The sequence below is a fragment of the Lepidochelys kempii genome, chromosome 20 (assembly GCF_965140265.1).
Source record: "Lepidochelys kempii isolate rLepKem1 chromosome 20, rLepKem1.hap2, whole genome shotgun sequence".
Classification (NCBI taxonomy): Eukaryota; Metazoa; Chordata; order Testudines; family Cheloniidae; genus Lepidochelys; species Lepidochelys kempii.
The window spans coordinates 18,661,450-18,680,953 of record NC_133275.1 but is presented as its reverse complement, the minus strand read 5'-3'; the positions used below and the strand labels follow the sequence as shown (position 1 = coordinate 18,680,953).

Sequence of the window (19,504 nt, the reverse complement as noted above, 5' to 3'; positions counted from 1 at the left end):
AAGATTTTCCCTTGTCTCAGATAAGCAATTTCTGGTAGCTCCTGACATGCAGTAAGATATCCCATCTACATTCAGGGGTGCCCAACCTACGGCCTGCGGGTCATGCGTGGCCCACCAAAGCATTTCATAAGGCCCACAGCCTGCTTCAACACAATATACTAACAGGCAATTCATTAGTGTTTTGTCATCATGTTTACATCATTTTAGTTTACACAAGTGTGTAAATAGACAATACTGTACATAGAAACAACCTATCTAAATACATACAAAACAAGCTGAACTTAAAATATAAATCAATACAGGTGACTTTAAATCTTATTAAAATATAGAATCTGTTTGGCCCACACAAGGTTGTGCTTAGGTTTATGTGGCCCTCCAATATAATAAAGTTAGGCACCACCTGATTAAACGACTGAGTTTCACAGTATGCAGTGTTGTAGCCGTGTAGGTACCACAATATTAAAGAAGAGCTCAGTGTAAGCTTGAAAGCTTGTCTCTCTCACCAACAGAAGTTGCTCCAATAAAAGATATTACCTCACCCATCTTCTCTGTCTGAGTTTCACTGGTGTGTTTGAGAAATGTGTGGTTTAATTGATCAGTCCAAATTAGGCCTACCTGGGTCAGAATTTAGCTCTTGTCAAGGTAAACTTGTGGTCTTCTCTTTTGTTGTACCTATCTTTAATATTTTTAATTTTAAAAGGCAGTGGAGTGATCCTGGGAATTTCAGTACTAGGTTAAAATTGGCTGAACCAATGATTACAAGTAGAATCATAAAACCTCTAGGACAATGTGATATGTTGGGAATTAGTGTGTGGCTTCTGCAAAGGAAAATCATGGCTCTGTAATCTGTTAGAATTGTTTGAGCATGTCAGTACCGTATTAGATAAAAGGCAACTGGTTGCTCAATCTTTGTTTGGCCTTTGACAAAGTCCCTTGCAAGAGGCTATTTTAAGGAATCTTGAGATGCAAACTACAATCATGGATCAGAAACTGTCTAAGGCTGTGTCTACACTACAGAAGTCTGCCATGCAGATGCTCTATGCCAGTGGGAGAGAGCTCTCCTATTGACATAAAGAAACCACCCCCAACAAGCAGCAGTAGCTATATTGGCAGGAGAGTGTCTTCTGACATAGCACTGTCTACACCGGCACGTATGTCAGTCAGGGGGGTATTTTTTTCACACCCTGACTGACAAAAGTTTTACCAACAAAAGTGCTAGTGTAGACATAGCCTAAGAGACAGAAAACAGAGAAGGAATAAACAGCTTTCAAGGTGGCAAAAAGTTAAAAGCTGGGTGCCACAAGGTTCTGTACTAGCATTGGTCTGTATCTGCCTGTTTGTCTCGTCTTACACTGAGACAGCCAGCTCTTGGGGGTAGAGACTGTCTTCTTGTTTCTGTGTTTGTACAGCACCTAGCACTATGGGGGTCTGAGTCCATGAGTGGGGCTCCCAGGCACTTCTACAATACAAATAATAATATATTAGTTCTTTACAACAAAACCTACACTAAAAGAACCTAGTTAAAGTTGCAACATCAAACATTGAGAAGTTGCCCACACAGCATAATGTTGCTCCCTTGGGTATATGCATTAGGACAGTCTTTCTTTACACGATCACCTATCTTTTTCCACAGGACCCCTGCCATATACACTGCATGGGACAGATTTGTAACTGAGGAATTCAGAAGAAAGTGCATCCTGTGTGCTGGTTATTCCCCAAGTGTCCATCATGGGATTTCTTGCATGTAAATCTTCTAAAGCAGCTTGTACTGGCAACTGATACTGGGGCCATGTCTACACTACGAGGATTACAGTGGCATAGCTACAGAAGTGTAGCTATGTTTCTGTAGTGTAAATGCTTCCTACATTGATGGAAGGGGGTTTTCCATCGATGTAGGTAATACTCTACCTGAGTGGCAGCAGCTAGGTTGACAGAACAATTCTTTCACTGACCTAGCTGGGCCTACGTTGGTGCTTACGTTGGTTTAACTATCAGGTGCTCAGGGGAGTTCATAATCTAATTAGACAAAACAAAGGGTGGGAGGGGAAACAGAGTCATGGAGGGGAAGTTATTTGACCAAAGTCACCCAGCAGGTCAGAGACAGAACCAAGAAAAGAACCCATGTCTCCTGATTCCCAGTCTAATACCTGATCCACTGGATCATGCTGCTTCTCAAGAGGTCCCAGTGCTCAGCTTTCACACTGCAAGTTCCTAAAATGCTGAGATTATTATTTATTTGTATAGCAGTAGTGCCTAGGAGCCCCAGTCAGGGACCAGGATCCCATTGTGCTCGGCACTGTACAAACACAGACCAATAAAACTGTCCCTGGCCCAAAATGCATATCTGCTACATCATTGCCTTTTCCATGTTTTATGGTGGAAGGTGTTAATGGCTGCCATCAAGAGGGTCCTTCATATACAGACAATCACAGACCTGGTCAAAGCCAGTGGGTATGCAAAGCACTCTTCATTCAGTTTAAATGGAAGGAGCAATTAAGTCCCTTTATGTAGTGATATCTATCTAGAAACAATACCAGGCTACTGCCCAAGACACTGGGTCACAGAGTTGAGTTACTGGTTGGTGGGGGGCCCGGAGTTCCCTGGTTACATATCCAGGAGCAACTGGCAAGCTGTGTGCGAGGCAAAAAGCCTTGGGGCACAGGACTGTCTGGAGAGTCAAGCTTGGAAACTGCCTGCTGTTATTTATTGCTACTCTGTTCAGCAAAGAAGGACTTAGTTCAAACCTGTTTAGTTACAAAGAATATACACAGAGAATAGACCTGACTCACTTTATTCATTTGTCCTCCTAATGGGAGCAACCTGGCAAAATCCCAAATGGTGGTAACTACTCAGGGGCAAACATACATTTATGCATCTTGGGTGGCTTAGTTTTCAAATATCTCTTTTGCAAGGAGGGGTTGCTTTGAATAACCAGCAAGTTACATGGTGCTGTATTGTTATTATTGGTATCCAAAGGAATTAGAGTAATTGGCAAAGAACAAATCTTCTCAAAGCAAGCATTGTAACAAACCTAAGACTTCATGGATATCAGGTTTGGTGCTCACCATGGACACTGTAGCAAGGGGAACAGAATCCAGATCTTCATACTCCAAAAACACAAGCCTCTACCACTTCTGCCAAGAGCGAATCAATAGTAGCAGTATAGGGCTGATGACACACAGCTAAACAGGTTGATTTCCAGCTAGTAGAGAGTGGAGGTAGTTCAAAAAAACATGTACGCTAGCTAGCTCTTTATAGTTGGACAAAGGAAACGTAGTCATTATCTCTAAAAGTATCTACAAAGTGGGGTGTGTGAAGGGTGCTGGTGTGAAGACACACACTGTGCATGTACTGGGAGTTTGCTGTCCTCTCTTTGAAATCTGGGGGAGAGAGAGCAGTGGGGTCACCTGCCATCCCGCTGTGGGAGTTGGGGGTCGGTAGGTTGCCTCCATGAGAAGAATGTGGCCTTGGAGGGTTTGAGAACTGGTTGTTCCCCTTTGTGGGAGGCAGGATGATCATCTGCCCTCTATGGGGTATGGAAGGGGGGTGTCAGTGGCTTTTCCCATCCCACAGAGAGGTGCATGCCGCCCACTCACCATGGGGTGGCGGTGAGGGGGGCTATCTCATTGTCCCTTTGTGGGGGGTTGTTGATGGGGGTCTCTTACTGTCCCTCAGTGGTGGGGGGTGACAGCACTGTCATCCTCTGTCAATGTCCCCTCTGGAGGGCAGGTGTCGGGGGGCTCTGTCAATGTCCCCTCAGTGGTGGGGGGTGGTGGGGGTCTCTCTCAAAGTCCCCTCAGTGGTGGGGGGTGGTGGGGGTCTCTGTCAATGTCCCCTCTGGAGGGCAGGTGTCAGGGGGGCTCTGTCAATGTCCCCTCAGTGGTGGGGGGTGGTGGGGGTCTCTGTCAATGTCCCCTCAGTGGTGGGGGGTGGTGGGGGTCTCTCTCAAAGTCCCCTCAGTGGTGGGGGGTGGTGGGGGTCTCTGTCAATGTCCCCTCAGTGGTGGGGGGTGGTGGGGGTCTCTGTCAATGTCCCCTCTGGAAGGCAGGTGTCAGGGGGGCTCTGTCAATGTCCCCTCAGTGGTGGGGGGTGGTGGGGGTCTCTGTCAATGTCCCCTCAGTGGTGGGGGGTGGTGGGGGTCTCTCTCAAAGTCCCCTCAGTGGTGGGGGGTGGTGGGGGTCTCTGTCAATGTCCCCTCAGTGGTGGGGGGTGGTGGGGGTCTCTCTCAAAGTCCCCTCAGTGGTGGGGGGTGGTGGGGGTCTCTGTCAATGTCCCCTCAGTGGTGGGGGGTGGGGGGGTCTCTGTCAATGTCCCCTCTGGAGGGCAGGTGTCAGGGGGGCTCTGTCAATGTCCCCTCAGTGGTGGGGGGTGGTGGGGGTCTCTCTCAAAGTCCCCTCAGTGGTGGGGGGTGGGGGGGTCTCTGTCAATGTCCCCTCTGGAGGGCAGGTGTCAGGGGGGCTCTGTCAATGTCCCCTCAGTGGTGGGGGGTGGTGGGGGTCTCTCTCAAAGTCCCCTCAGTGGTGGGGGGCGGGGGGGTCTCTGTCAATGTCCCCTCTGGAGGGCAGGTGTCAGGGGGGCTCTGTCAATGTCCCCTCAGTGGTGGGGGGTGGTGGGGGTCTCTGTCAATGTCCCCTCAGTGGTGGGGGGTGGGGGGGTCTCTGTCAATGTCCCCTCTGGAGGGCAGGTGTCAGGGGGGCTCTGTCAATGTCCCCTCAGTGGTGGGGGGTGGTGGGGGTCTCTCTCAAAGTCCCCTCAGTGGTGGGGGGTGGGGGGGTCTCTGTCAATGTCCCCTCAGTGGTGGGGGGTGGTGGGGGTCTCTGTCAATGTCCCCTCTGGAGGGCAGGTGTCAGGGGGGCTCTGTCAATGTCCCCTCAGTGGTGGGGGGTGGTGGGGGTCTCTGTCAATGTCCCCTCAGTGGTGGGGGGTGGGGGGGTCTCTGTCAATGTCCCCTCTGGAGGGCAGGTGTCAGGGGGGCTCTGTCAATGTCCCCTCAGTGGTGGGGGGTGGTGGGGGTCTCTGTCAATGTCCCCTCAGTGGTGGGGGGTGGTGGGGGTCTCTCTCAAAGTCCCCTCAGTGGTGGGGGGTGGTGGGGGTCTCTGTCAATGTCCCCTCAGTGGTGGGGGGTGGTGGGGGTCTCTCTCAAAGTCCCCTCAGTGGTGGGGGGTGGTGGGGGTCTCTGTCAATGTCCCCTCAGTGGTGGGGGGTGGTGGGGGTCTCTGTCAATGTCCCCTCTGGAGGGCAGGTGTCAGGGGGGCTCTGTCAATGTCCCCTCAGTGGTGGGGGGTGGTGGGGGTCTCTGTCAATGTCCCCTCAGTGGTGGGGGGTGGTGGGGGTCTCTCTCAAAGTCCCCTCAGTGGTGGGGGGTGGTGGGGGTCTCTGTCAATGTCCCCTCAGTGGTGGGGGGTGGGGGGGTCTCTGTCAATGTCCCCTCTGGAGGGCAGGTGTCAGGGAGGCTCTGTCAATGTCCCCTCAGTGGTGGGGGGTGGTGGGGGTCTCTCTCAAAGTCCCCTCAGTGGTGGGGGGTGGTGGGGGTCTCTGTCAATGTCCCCTCAGTGGTGGGGGGTGGTGGGGGTCTCTGTCAATGTCCCCTCTGGAGGGCAGGTGTCAGGGGGGCTCTGTCAATGTCCCCTCAGTGGTGGGGGGTGGTGGGGGTCTCTGTCAATGTCCCCTCAGTGGTGGGGGGTGGTGGGGGTCTCTCTCAAAGTCCCCTCAGTGGTGGGGGGTGGTGGGGGTCTCTGTCAATGTCCCCTCAGTGGTGGGGGGTGGGGGGGTCTCTGTCAATGTCCCCTCTGGAGGGCAGGTGTCAGGGGGGCTCTGTCAATGTCCCCTCAGTGGTGGGGGGTGGTGGGGGGTCTCTCTCAAAGTCCCCTCAGTGGTGGGGGGTGGGGGGGTCTCTGTCAATGTCCCCTCTGGAGGGCAGGTGTCAGGGGGGCTCTGTCAATGTCCCCTCAGTGGTGGGGGGTGGTGGGGGTCTCTCTCAAAGTCCCCTCAGTGGTGGGGGGCGGGGGGGTCTCTGTCAATGTCCCCTCTGGAGGGCAGGTGTCAGGGGGGCTCTGTCAATGTCCCCTCAGTGGTGGGGGGTGGTGGGGGTCTCTGTCAATGTCCCCTCAGTGGTGGGGGGTGGGGGGGTCTCTGTCAATGTCCCCTCTGGAGGGCAGGTGTCAGGGGGGCTCTGTCAATGTCCCCTCAGTGGTGGGGGGTGGTGGGGGTCTCTCTCAAAGTCCCCTCAGTGGTGGGGGGTGGGGGGGTCTCTGTCAATGTCCCCTCAGTGGTGGGGGGTGGTGGGGGTCTCTGTCAATGTCCCCTCTGGAGGGCAGGTGTCAGGGGGGCTCTGTCAATGTCCCCTCAGTGGTGGGGGGTGGTGGGGGTCTCTGTCAATGTCCCCTCAGTGGTGGGGGGTGGGGGGGTCTCTGTCAATGTCCCCTCTGGAGGGCAGGTGTCAGGGGGGCTCTGTCAATGTCCCCTCAGTGGTGGGGGGTGGTGGGGGTCTCTGTCAATGTCCCCTCAGTGGTGGGGGGTGGTGGGGGTCTCTCTCAAAGTCCCCTCAGTGGTGGGGGGTGGTGGGGGTCTCTGTCAATGTCCCCTCAGTGGTGGTGGGTGGTGGGGGTCTCTCTCAAAGTCCCCTCAGTGGTGGGGGGTGGTGGGGGTCTCTGTCAATGTCCCCTCTGGAGGGCAGGTGTCAGGGGGGCTCTGTCAATGTCCCCTCAGTGGTGGGGGGTGGTGGGGGTCTCTGTCAATGTCCCCTCAGTGGTGGGGGGTGGTGGGGGTCTCTCTCAAAGTCCCCTCAGTGGTGGGGGGTGGTGGGGGTCTCTGTCAATGTCCCCTCAGTGGTGGGGGGTGGTGGGGGTCTCTCTCAAAGTCCCCTCAGTGGTGGGGGGGGGTGGGGGTCTCTGTCAATGTCCCCTCAGTGGTGGGGGGTGGGGGGGTCTCTGTCAATGTCCCCTCTGGAGGGCAGGTGTCAGGGGGTCTCTGTCAATGTCCCCTCAGTGGTGGGGGGTGGTGGGGGTCTCTGTCAATGTCCCCTCAGTGGTGGGGGGTGGGGGTCTCTGTCAATGTCCCCTCTGGAGGGCAGGTGTCAGGGGGGCTCTGTCAATGTCCCCTCAGTGGTGGGGGGTGGGGGGGTCTCTGTCAATGTCCCCTCAGTGGTGGGGGTCTCTGTCAATGTCCCCTCAGTGGTGGGGGGTGGGGGGGTCTCTGTCAATGTCCCCTCTGGAGGGCAGGTGTCAGGGGGGCTCTGTCAATGTCCCCTCAGTGGTGGGGGGTGGTGGGGGTCTCTCTCAAAGTCCCCTCAGTGGTGGGGGGTGGTGGGGGTCTCTGTCAATGTCCCCTCTGGAGGGCAGGTGTCAGGGGGGCTCTGTCAATGTCCCCTCAGTGGTGGGGGGTGGTGGGGGTCTCTGTCAATGTCCCCTCAGTGGTGGGGGGTGGTGGGGGTCTCTGTCAATGTCCCCTCAGTGGTGGGGGGTGGTGGGGGTCTCTCTCAAAGTCCCCTCAGTGGTGGGGGGTGGTGGGGGTCTCTGTCAATGTCCCCTCAGTGGTGGGGGGTGGTGGGGGTCTCTCTCAAAGTCCCCTCAGTGGTGGGGGGGGGTGGGGGTCTCTGTCAATGTCCCCTCAGTGGTGGGGGGTGGGGGGGTCTCTGTCAATGTCCCCTCTGGAGGGCAGGTGTCAGGGGGTCTCTGTCAATGTCCCCTCAGTGGTGGGGGGTGGTGGGGGTCTCTGTCAATGTCCCCTCAGTGGTGGGGGGTGGGGGTCTCTGTCAATGTCCCCTCTGGAGGGCAGGTGTCAGGGGGGCTCTGTCAATGTCCCCTCAGTGGTGGGGGTCTCTGTCAATGTCCCCTCAGTGGTGGGGGGTGGGGGGGTCTCTGTCAATGTCCCCTCTGGAGGGCAGGTGTCAGGGGGGCTCTGTCAATGTCCCCTCAGTGGTGGGGGGTGGTGGGGGTCTCTCTCAAAGTCCCCTCAGTGGTGGGGGGTGGGGGGGTCTCTGTCAATGTCCCCTCAGTGGTGGGGGGTGGGGGGGTCTCTCTCAAAGTCCCCTCTGGAGGGCAGGTGTCGGGGGACTCTGTCACTGTCCCCTCAGTGATGGGAATGGGAGACTGTCGCTGCCTTTTCTGTGGGGGATCCCACCTAGAGGACCCCGACCAGTAACGCCCCCTCATCTGAGGAAGGCAGACAGGGCGTGCACCCTCCACCCACTGCCTCTTGCGGGCAACGCCCACCCCTCCGCTTTGGCCCCCATCCCGGGCTGATGATTGGTTCTCCCTGATCCATGCCCCGCCCTTCTGGACGTCTCGCGAGAATCTCGCGCGTAGGGAGGGAGGGGGCACCCAGCGCGAGACCCAGGGACAGCTCGAGAGGGACGGAGTCAGTGCGAGATTCCGTGGCCAGCGCGAGGCAGAGGTGCGGACCTGAGGCAACCCAAGTGTTCCCCCCGGTCTCGAGGTGAGCGAGGCCCCCCGCTGTCCCACCAGAGTAGGCTATGGGCCCCCCCTCACCTCCCCGAGTTTTCGTGAGAGTACCGGCCCCTTCCGTGAGTGACAAGCCTCGTCGGCCAATCGGTACACCGGGCATCTTGGAGTGATGGGCGCCGCAACCAACAGCGTCCGGGAATGGTGTGGTCACACCCCTTTAGGGATGGGCGGGGCTCAGGGTTGCTGGAGGCTCCGAGGGGCCCGGGCGGTGGCTGGTTGGGGGGGCCCGGCCACGGACAGCTGGTTGGGGGCGTGCAAATGTCTGCTCGTGAGGGGTCCTGGGCTCCTTAGTGGCGGGCTCTGAGTGCTTTGGTTTGGGGGGTTATGAGGGGACCCGTGATGAGAAGGGGTTCTGGGCTGTGCCGTTGGGGGTTCTGGGGGTCCCTATGCAGCAGGGCTGTTCTGGGTCAGCAGGTGGCTATGGGGCGGGTCCTCGTGCAGTAGGGAGATCCTGGCCTGCGTAAGGGCTTGGGGCTCTCTAGTGAAAATGAGTGAGTTAGGGAGATGGCAGGCTTGGGGGTAGAGGGGGCTCATGGGATTGGTAGATTGGGGGTGTCAGAAAAGCAACTTGATGGGGTTCTAGGATAATGCTGAGACTAGATATAGTGGGAATAACCCTTTAGCAGCCCCCCTCTTGGGAAGTGTATTGGAAGGGGTTGACTTCCCCCATCCCCAGGCAAGTTACATCAGTTACTCTAAATATCAGTAGGGTAAAAACTTAATATTTAAATTGCACAATCTTTGTGTGTGTGTGTGTGTATATATAACTACAGTTATTTAAGAAAATATATATATATTGTGCAATTTAAACATTAAGTTTTTACCCTACTGATATTTAGAATAACTGATGTAACTTGCCTGGGGATGGGAGGAGTCAACCCCTTCCAGTACACTTCCCAGGAGGGGGGAGTGTGTGTGTGTGTGTGTATGTATGTATGTATCTATCTCACTGTTAAAGTTTGGGCTTCCAAAGTCTATGAGAACTTGTTGAAGCAATGAGTGTTTAATCCATTACTGCACAATTGCTTCTCTTTCACTTACATACTGTGGTAGACTAGGTGACAGTTTCTAGTAAATTAGAACTATTAAACAAACTGGCTCATTTGTCAAAAGGGTTTCATCTTTATTGCTAAAATTAATTGGGCCCCATTTTCTTTCCTTACCCTAAAAGAAAAAGACCAACAGGTTAGACTTTTCTTACATGAAATATTACATGAAAATAAAAATACTTGTTGATGCATAGAAAATCAGCATAGATTAATCAAATAAACTTGATTTTTTAAGACCAGACTCTGCTGTAATTTACACACTTCCACTGCGATCCTTCATAACCTCTTTCCATTCTCCTATCTGTACCTTTTTCTATGCTGCTTTCTATGCATGGAATGCCATCTCTATCCCGGTTCTGCAGGTAGTTACTGTCTCCATATTCAGGTCCCTTCTAAATACTAAATTTTTCTACGAATGAATTAATAAAATTACATGCATACTTTCTCTTGGCTCTTCAGCATGTCTTGTTTCATCATTGTGTTTTGTGGGGTAGGGACTTTTTTCAGTTTGTCTGGTACAGCATCAAGCACATTGTTAACCATAACCAATAGCACTATGCAAAGGGATTGTATGGTGCTTTACAAACTATATTTTAGTGAACGGGCAATAATTATATTTATATAGTCACTTGTGGTGTGGAATGCAGCAGCTATTCTGAATCACAAATTCTATAAAACAGTTATTTGACACAAATTAAGAATAACTTCACTGGAACAAAGGGGATTTTATGGGGGTAGAATATAATTGCCCAAGTTGGAATCTTGTTATTAGCAGGGTTAACATCCCTTCTTTTAAAAAAAAAAAAAAAAATTGTATTTGGCTGCTTTCATATGAATACATATTAACCGTTTATCATTCTGGCCAACCATAATCAGTTTCATGGCTGTAGTTTAACCATCACTGAAGTAAAAGAAGGTTGAACTGATGGAAGTTACAGGCCATAAATGTAGATGTAAAGTTTGTTGAAGTATGGTTAACTGTACTTGTATCTGCAGTAGCCTCTTTAGAGAGAGGGTTCTTCATTTGGACCAATTATTTCTAATCCCAGAATCTGATTGGGAGTAGAGAGGTGGAAAACCAGTCTTTCTGTTTCAGAACTGTGAACAAACAGGTATTGGATGAAGCTATCTTGTTCACAGAATCCTAGTTTACAAAACCTGAAGGGCCATTGAATTATACAAATTTGTTCCATTTTCACAGTTGTACTCAAGCAAAGACATTTGGGAAATGTCAAATTTTCTCTATATTTCAGGTGATAAATTTAGAGCGAGAAAATGTATGTTGTTTAATCATAGCGTTAGAGCAGGAAAATACCTTTCAGGATATCTGGTCCATCTCACTGGCCAGTGCAGGATTAATCCATTCTATATTTTCTTGAGACAATCCAGTTGTAAATGTCTCAAGCAAGAGGGTTTCTTTGTGGAGACTATTCCTGCATCTAACAGATTTAACTTTTGACAACTTTATTTGTACTTAGCCAAGTTTTGCGTTAAATTTATGCCATTATTCTTGGTTATACTTGTACAATGCTCCTTCTCCCTCACTGGCATTCACTCTTCAAATAATTGTAGACAGTTTGTGTCCATCTTAGTTGTCATTAGCCAAATTACACATGTAGCTACTTTAATGTTTCTTCATAAATCAGTCCCTTAAGTGACTTTATTGCTCCCCCCCCCCAATGTCCTCCAGTTTGTCAGTAGTAAGTGCTGATATTGGGTTGCTTAGAGCTGAATAAAGTTCACATCAGAGGTTTAGAGATGAGGACATAACCTTTTTGCTCTGGGTCACATTTTTTCCCCTTCCTTATCACATTACAAACTCCTGTCTAATTTACTGTCCACTATCACCTCAAGTATCTTCTTCCTTCCACCTATGATCTAGCTTACATTTCCCAGAGTATTAAATGCATTTATTTCAAGTTGAATTTCTTTTTGTGCATGCCCTTATTTCTAATGTTTCTAGATTTCTTACTGTTTCTTAGTTCTCCCTGGTGTTTGCAACACCTCCCAGTTTAGGGGTATCTGAATTTCTCTAATGCTCTGATTTTTCTCTTCTTGCCCCATCATCCACAGTCTACATAGTGTACAAAGATGTCAAATGAAAATGAACTTCATCTTGACTCAGCAGTGCTCTTCCTGGTGCTGCATCCAGCTTGGTAAATTGCAATTATCATTAACCTTTTTAAAATCTGGTTGAAGGACTGCAGTTAGTCTGTGTGACAATGTTCTTATGAAGCTAATTTGGAAGTGCTGTAAAATCCATGTGGCGTGACTCCTACTGTGATGGGGATTGCAAAGGTATGCAGTGCACAAAGTATTGGATAGCAACATATTGAACTGATTTGTATTGTCAATTTAATTATAGTGGTTTACAGTGAACTTAGTTCTTGTGACACATGGTTATAAATTCAAAAATGTAAGCATGATATGGGAGGGAGTGTTTAGCAGTTGGGATTCCTGGGTTCTCTTTACTGGCTTTGTCACTCTAGCCATGTGATACTGGGCAATTCACTTAAGCTCCCTGTGCCTCAGTTTTCCATAGGTAAATTAGTTCTAATACTCATCTTTGTAAAGTGCCTTGTGAGCCTTTTGTCGGGTGAAAGGTGCAATAAGTGCAGATTTGACATTGGAAATGTTGCTTTTAAAAGTTTTTAAATGGAAAAATAAAACAATCTCATTTAAAAATCAAACTTTTTTGATTGGATTTCTTTATTTTCAGATCTCTTCTTAATAAGGGTCATAGTGGTGGTTGGGAAGGCTGAGGAGGATAACCCCAGAATGGGCAAAGTGAGTTGACTAGAGTCTGAGGTTCTCAGACTGATGTATAGGGAAGTTATTAACTCTCCCCCTACTTGTTGCTCAACTTAAGAGATGAAGTGCTAACGGATATCAGGGAACAGTTGTGTGAAGGAAACTAGATCTCTGTTCCCAACCTCCTTTGGGATGTAGAAGGTAGGTTGTGAATCTTACCTGTTGTGGGTGATGGGGGTAGGGGATACGAGCAATCAACAGTAGAGTTCTTATGGAAATATGTAGAAGTGATTGGAGTTTGCTACCATTTGGGACATTTCCTTGTTCACATTCAGTAGTTGGCTCTTCATGGTAAAAAGTTTTAAAATTCCTCAGTAAAACTTCTTAGAGAGTATCATTCTACAGGTCTCCTGGTGTGGCAGGTATGTGCAGCATGTTCATCTGAGGACTGCAGTATTTGGATTCCATATTGGAATGATGTGTAGAATCGTATTTCTATGTGATATTTTGCTTTACGTGCTACTTAGCACTTGAACTTTTCCAGGGCAAGACACTTAAGGCCATATTTTCAGAACTGCTCCTATCCCATTTAGGCACTTAAATGAAATGGACATATTTTCAAGCGTGACTCCCAGTGGGAGCTGCTGGGTGGTGAGTTCTTTTGACAGTCTGGCCTCATGAACCTAATTTTTCAAAGATGTTGCGTCCCTTCTGCTCTCACTGACTTTTTAAACGTAGAGCAATTCCTTTTCTTGTTTTTTTGCTTTGAAGAAACTCCTAATATGGTGAGTCGACTAATTTTTCAACATTTTAAACTTCAATTAATAGTCTCATTTCCTTTTGAATTAATTGCTAACCTCAACTTCCAGCATTTTATGTTTGTTGCTGAAATGTTAGATCATAACATCTGTGTTGAACTTTTGTCTTGCTGACATATTTCCCATGATGTGTCAGTTAAACAATTGCCAGTGAATCAGTGGCCCCTTTGTTCTGCTCTTCCCCATTTCCCTTGATATAGCAAACTAGGTCTGAAATAATTAAGGCTAGTCTATGCACAGAATTGCTCTGGTTTAATAAAGACGTTCTTATTTATTGATTTTATTTTATTTTTTTTAACAGATTTAGTTAAACCAGTACAAAGGCTGTGTGGACAGCATAAATTGCTTCAGAACAGGTTGAACTAAACAGAAATAAGGTTAAGTCCACACTGTGGCAGCACAACTGCTGCTGTGTTGCTGCAGCACCGCAATATAGGTGCTTCTTATATTCATGGAAGAGGTTTTTTTTTTTTTTTTTTTCCCCACTGATGTAGTTAACCCACCTCTCCAAGAGGTATTAGCTAAGTCGACGCAAGAATGATTCCTTTGACCTAGCTGCGCCTACAGTGGGGATTAGGTTGACTGCACATGAGAGACAGGTTTTCACACCCCTAAGCAACGTAGCTAGGTGGATTAAAGTTTTAGGTATAGACCAGGCCTAAATGTCTATGTAGAGGATTGTGCCAGTTTAACAAAAGAGGTGCAAACGTGTGTGGGGCCAACCCCTTAGCAGCAGCATTTTTGCAGAGGGGAAATAATTCACTCTAGAAGACAATGTGTTTTACAGGTGCTAGCTTCACAACTATTAGAGCTTCTGGCATCAAAGTCTCATCTCTAAAGTAGTGGATTAAAGTTCATGCCCTAGGGTGACTCCTCATTTTTAAATGCATGGAGATGGGATGGTTCTTAAATGTTAATAGGTAACAATTTGCTTTTGCTGTAGTTCTTTTGAGAGAGAAATTTAGCTTAATTCTTTCTACAAGTTCATATTTTTCCCTGTTCCGTAACTGTTCATCATGGAGTTTCTTGCATTGTTCTCTGAAGCATGTATTCTGTCTGTCTGCACTGCAGTCCCAAATGGGCTGTCATAAGCTAGAGAAGGAGCAACACGGAATTGAACCCCCAGTATGTAGTGAAGTTCCCTAAAGAAGGCAACGTGGTATGATTACGGATTGCAGATAGCAAGTAGTGCTTCAGCTCATGTTTCATAAAGGGAGATGCAGCTCTGTTAGGAAAGCGCTGCAGTAGTCTGGAATGTAACTCTCTGCTGTCCCACCCTTATGTGAAAGAATAAACTGGTGGCAAAGTACTGCTGCCAGCCATTACAAGCTGATTCATGAGAGTAAACAAAGTCTCTCTACCAGTTACAGGCCACATTAGCCACTGGTATTACCTTCTTATTCATGATAAACTTACAGTGCATCTCTTCCAGATATTTTCTGTGTACTTTTTGTGAGGCAAGAGAGGTATTATAGTATTGAACTGTGCTGAAGAAAAGTTTTTAGGTTCCTTTTATCTGAAATGCCAGTTATGAATGGAGCGTCAAGAAGTGTTGTCGTGAGGCTCCCACTTTCAGTGCATTGTGAGGGTGTGCTCCCACAGAACCAGGATTTGCTATGTCATTGAAAGTTAGTTCCTCGGATTTTGCTAGCCTGCCATGCTCACAAAGAATATTTTTCAGCTCTGTGTTGGCAAGGGTAAGGAGAGGAAATGATTCTGTTCTGAATACCACTGTTACTTTTTTTTTTTAAAAGCTGCTTAAGGCCTAGTCTGCACTTAAAACTTATAATGGCATGGCTATGTTGATCAGGGATGTGAATAAAAACACAACCCCTGGTGACAGAGCTAAGCCGACAAAACCCCCAGTGTAGGCGCAGCTATGCTGACAGAAGAGGACTTCTGTTGGCATAGCTAATATCATTTAGGGTGATGGTGTTCCTACACTGGCAGAAAAACTCCTCCTGTTGGTGTACGCGGCATCTGTACTAGAGAGTATGGTGGAATAGACTCTGTAGTGTAGACATAGTTTAAGGTGGAACATAAGCTTTTTGTCTGATAGCAAAAGCTTTCACTTATGGTGGCAAAAAATAAAAACCTACCACAGTACAACCTTAATTATCTTACTATACTGGGGGATATTGAATAATTTCAGATAACTGAGGCATTGAATATTTGGGAGGATTTCCACTATAGTTGATGAGACATAATTCTGTTTTGGGTATTTGAGGGTCAGATAATCAGGGTTACACTGTAGAAGTACTTAATGGTACTGTTTTGGGGATTCTCTTCAGGGGTAATGTTTCACTGTCACCTTCCCTGCCCTCAAGTTGAAATATAACACATTTGGGCAGGAAAAACTTGAGTAACTAATCTGCTTCTAATAAATTTAAAAGTTTGTCCTTGCTGCATTACTTATTGCACTGGAATCTGAAGGTCAAGTCTACTCAACATCTCCTATTTGGGATGTATAGTCTAGATCAGATATAGAAAGATGGTTGTTTTAAAATTGTCAACATTGTGATAAATTTAATTAGAAGGAGAAGAGAGGCAGGTGAAGTCCAAATATAGTACTAAGTACGTCACTGGTAGTATCTAGGTAGATGTAAGTTTCACTAATTTAAACTGCTTAATTCTTGACTTGTGAAATCTGACTCCTTTATAGGGGGTGCACAGATAGTTTAGGTCCAGGATTTAGTATTTAAATCCAGGCATGGTGAGTGTCACAAACCAAATAAAAATAAAAGTATTTTACACTTCCATAAACTTCAGTGAAGTTTTTTCCATGCACTATTGCAAATCTAAACAGAACTAGATTCACCAGTCTAGTTTTAAACTAAACAATGTTCAAAAAGTAAACAGTGAAGCATAAACTAAAACTTAAATTCCATCAGTTTTAATAATCTGAGGTAGTTCTAATAACCCAATATGCTATTTAGTACAGGTGTGGATATTTTTCATAATAATAGCATGACAGTTGATAACTTTATTCATTCCTCTTCAACCAGAAGTTCACTGCACAATGTACTTTGGTGAAGAAATGCATATAATCTTTGTTTTATTTCTTTGTTTTGAATCTCTGCAATTATAACACAATTGTGGAATATGTAAACTTTGATAATCCATAGGATGCTGTTATCTAACTTACATAGTGCCTTTCATCCGTAAGGATTCCAGATCCCCTCTATAGGTAATCACTTTGCTCCCTGCTAAAAGGTAGCTCCTTCTTAGGTAAACTGCAGCAGTTGTTTAACACATGCAGCAACAAACCTGGTCTCTAGACATTGTCTTGTTTATAAATGGAGCATCTCTTGCACTCCTCTGTGAGCACTATAGCATCACTTTAGCTCCCCATGCATCAAATAATCCACACTGTAGAATTTGAAGCTGAATACATATAAATGCCCACATATGTTATAAATAAAAACAGGCAATGTTTTAGGTGGGTGCGGGGACATATTTTCACTTAATGTTCACACGCATACAACTGCCTTATGGCTTCACTTAACTCCAACTCTCACACTGTGCAGTCAGGTCTAACGTTTAACAGTAGTTTTGTCCACAAGTCACTTAAAACTGGTTCTTATGGTAATATGCTATTTTCAACTTGGGAGAGCCTCTACTATTTAGCAAGACCCTGCCTTTACCCTTCTTAGCAGTTGTCTAAGGCACAGATAGTGATTTCAATCTAAAGGCCAGAGTCCAGGGGTAACATTTTCAAAAGCTTTTAAGGATATGTCTGCACAGCAACTAGATGCCTGTGACTGGCCCATGCCAGCCAACTTGGTCTTGCGTGGCTTGGGATGCGGGGCTGTTTCATTGCTGTGTAGACTTTTAGGCTTGGGCTGGAGCCTGGGCTTTAGGGCCATGTGAAGTGGGAGGGGCCTAGAGCCTGGTTCTCCAGCCCAACCATGGAAGTCTACATAGCAATGAAACAGCCCCTCAGCCTGAACCCTACAAGCCTGAGTCAACTGGCATAGGTTAACTGAGGGTGTCTAGTTACTGTCTAGACATACCTTAAGTGACTTAGGAATCAAAGTCCTGTTTTCAAAGGTTGCTTAGGAGACTCACTCTAAGTCTACACTAGAGAGCTTACAGCGGCACAGCTGGACCAATGCAGCAAGAACTCTCCTGTAGCTGCTCTATGCCAAAGGGAGAGAGCTCTCCCATGGACATAATTAACACCTCCTCCCCCCCCAACGAGCAGCGATCGCTATGTTGGCGGGAGAAGCTCTCCTGCTGACATAGTGCTGTACACACTACCATTTGTGCTGGCGTAACTTATGTCGTGCAGGGATGTGGGTTTGTTTTTTGTTTTTCTTCACACCTCTGAGCGACATAAGTTTTGCTGACATAAGTGGTAGTGTAGACGTGGCCTCAGTCCTGTTGACTTACATTGAGACTTAGGTTCCTAAGTGCCTATAAGTCAACAGGACTGAGGCCACGTCTACACTACCACTTATGTCAGCAAAACTTTTTTGTCGCTCGGGTGTGTGACACAGCCCCTCCCAACAAGTGACTCAAGTTTTGCCTGCATAAGCGCTTGTGTGCACAGCACTATGTCTGCAGGAGATGCTTGCCCACCGATGTAGTTACCGTCACTCATTGAGCTGGTGGTATTCCGTTGATGGGAGAGCTCTCTTCCATCGGCATAACGTGGCTACATGAGCGCTCTTCCAGCGATACTGCTGTATCGGCACAGCTGTAAGCTTGTAAGTGTAGACATGGCCTAAATGACTTGTGAAAGTGGGATGCAGGCTCCTAAGTCGTTCAGGCACTTCTCATAGTTATCTCTGTAATAATCAGTAGGCAGCACTGGGTCTCTTACATTATTTTTCTCCATTGTTCTTGCAGTTGTAATATAACTGCATGTGAATCATTTCTGCCCCAAATATTCTAGATGTCTTTCAATAGATGAACTTTAGTGTACATAAGGACATGCCACAGCTAATGACATAATCTCAGCCTTCCCCTGTATTTGTTCAAGACCAGGGTGTTGCTTAGGTGGTTATGAGTTCATTTTGAAATACCCTTTTTTAAAATGTATTTGTCTAGTCTGCAGGAAGCAGTGCCAAAGTTTCTAACTCTGTGACCTCTATATAGAGCACCTTCTGCAAAGGGTTACAAGGAGTCAGTGGGTCAGCATGCTCAACAGTTGCAGTCTAGTCTTAATACATCAAAATCAGTAATATGAGAAGCAGGTAAGCCACTAACTTTAGATTTTTAGTGAAGCCTTGTGCAGTGTCATTTTGGTTTGATGTTGGATGGCTAGATGCCTTGGATCTCCTTGACTTTTGTCAGCCTGGATTCAGACCTGAGTTCAGCACAGTCTGGTTATAAAAAGATCTGGGGTCCATGCTCATAATGTTAGATCTAATCAGCTTGTTTGATACCATTGATTATGAGGTGGTTTTGACTTGGCTGTGACTTCAATCAGAGTTCATTTGGGCAACTACTTTTCAGACCTGTATCCTTCACCTGTTACTTGAGTTCACTGTAACATAGAGATTGTACTACTGCAAGGCATGCTACATAGTGGTACTCCTTCAATCAATGTGGAAACGAGCTAGTGGGTTGCTTCTTCAATAGAGGTTTCTTCTATGAGTGCTTGACGCCAGTGTTCTGTGAATTGTACTTTCTGGGGAGGGAGGCAGGAATTTTGGAGTTGAGTATTGTCCCCCACTGATAAGTGCACTAGAGGTGGTCTTTCTAATTCTTCTGGTTTGGGAAATTGATGACTTGCTGTTGTGGTTAGGTTAGATTTATTTATTTATTTATTTATTTATTTGGTTTATCAGAAATATAAATAAATGACACTAGGCAATTAATAATCCTTACCTAACCCAAGTTAGGTTTGTAGGCATTTGGAAAGCAGTAATTGTTATAACTTACTGGATTTTTGCAGTTGGGATCCATGCTTTCAACATAAAACCAGGTTGGAATGCCTTTGGCTTTAAAACATTGAACTTATGAGGTACATGTAGGACACCTTGCAAACTGTTTAGCCATGTACCTGCATTGCAGGTGAGTTCCTTATTGACTATATGATTAGCACTTATGTCCCCTGGAGACTGTGGTTGTTCCAGATCATTCTAGCTTGCACATATGCTCAATGGCTTTACAGACACTTGTTCCTTTTGTATCTTTTTGTCAATTTCTTTCATTACTAAATCTTTTTAAAAAGAGAAACTTAGATCTTATGTCTTTCAGTGTCCTTACTCTGTGCTGATTATATACCTGATTCATCATCCCTTATCTTACGCTGATGCCCAGGTGCACCCATAAGGCTTCCACTGATGCTTCAAATGCCTTGCTCTGTCTCTAGCATTGAAGTTTCAACTCATGTCCACATTATAATCTTTTTGTGGTTGGGGTGTAATTTCTTCTTATGACGTTTTTATCTTGGTAAGTCCTAGGATAGAGG

At 47.1% G+C, this 19,504-nt stretch overlaps 1 protein-coding gene across 6 annotated transcripts in view; it reads left to right on the top strand.

Moving 5' to 3' along the window:
• The first annotated feature begins 8,284 nt into the window (after window positions 1–8,284).
• The window catches only part of ATF7 (activating transcription factor 7), a 108,077-nt gene continuing 96,857 nt past the window's right edge, over window positions 8,285–19,504 (top strand). For 4 of the 6 annotated variants that reach the window (XM_073319015.1, XM_073319011.1, XM_073319012.1 and 1 more), the window contains exon 1: window positions 8,285–8,436. The gene's annotated coding sequence lies outside the window, so the exon portion shown is untranslated. Of the gene's footprint in view, window positions 8,437–11,442; window positions 11,671–19,504 lie in introns of those variants that run through there. The other 2 variants (XM_073319013.1, XM_073319014.1) reach the window with 2 other exon arrangements.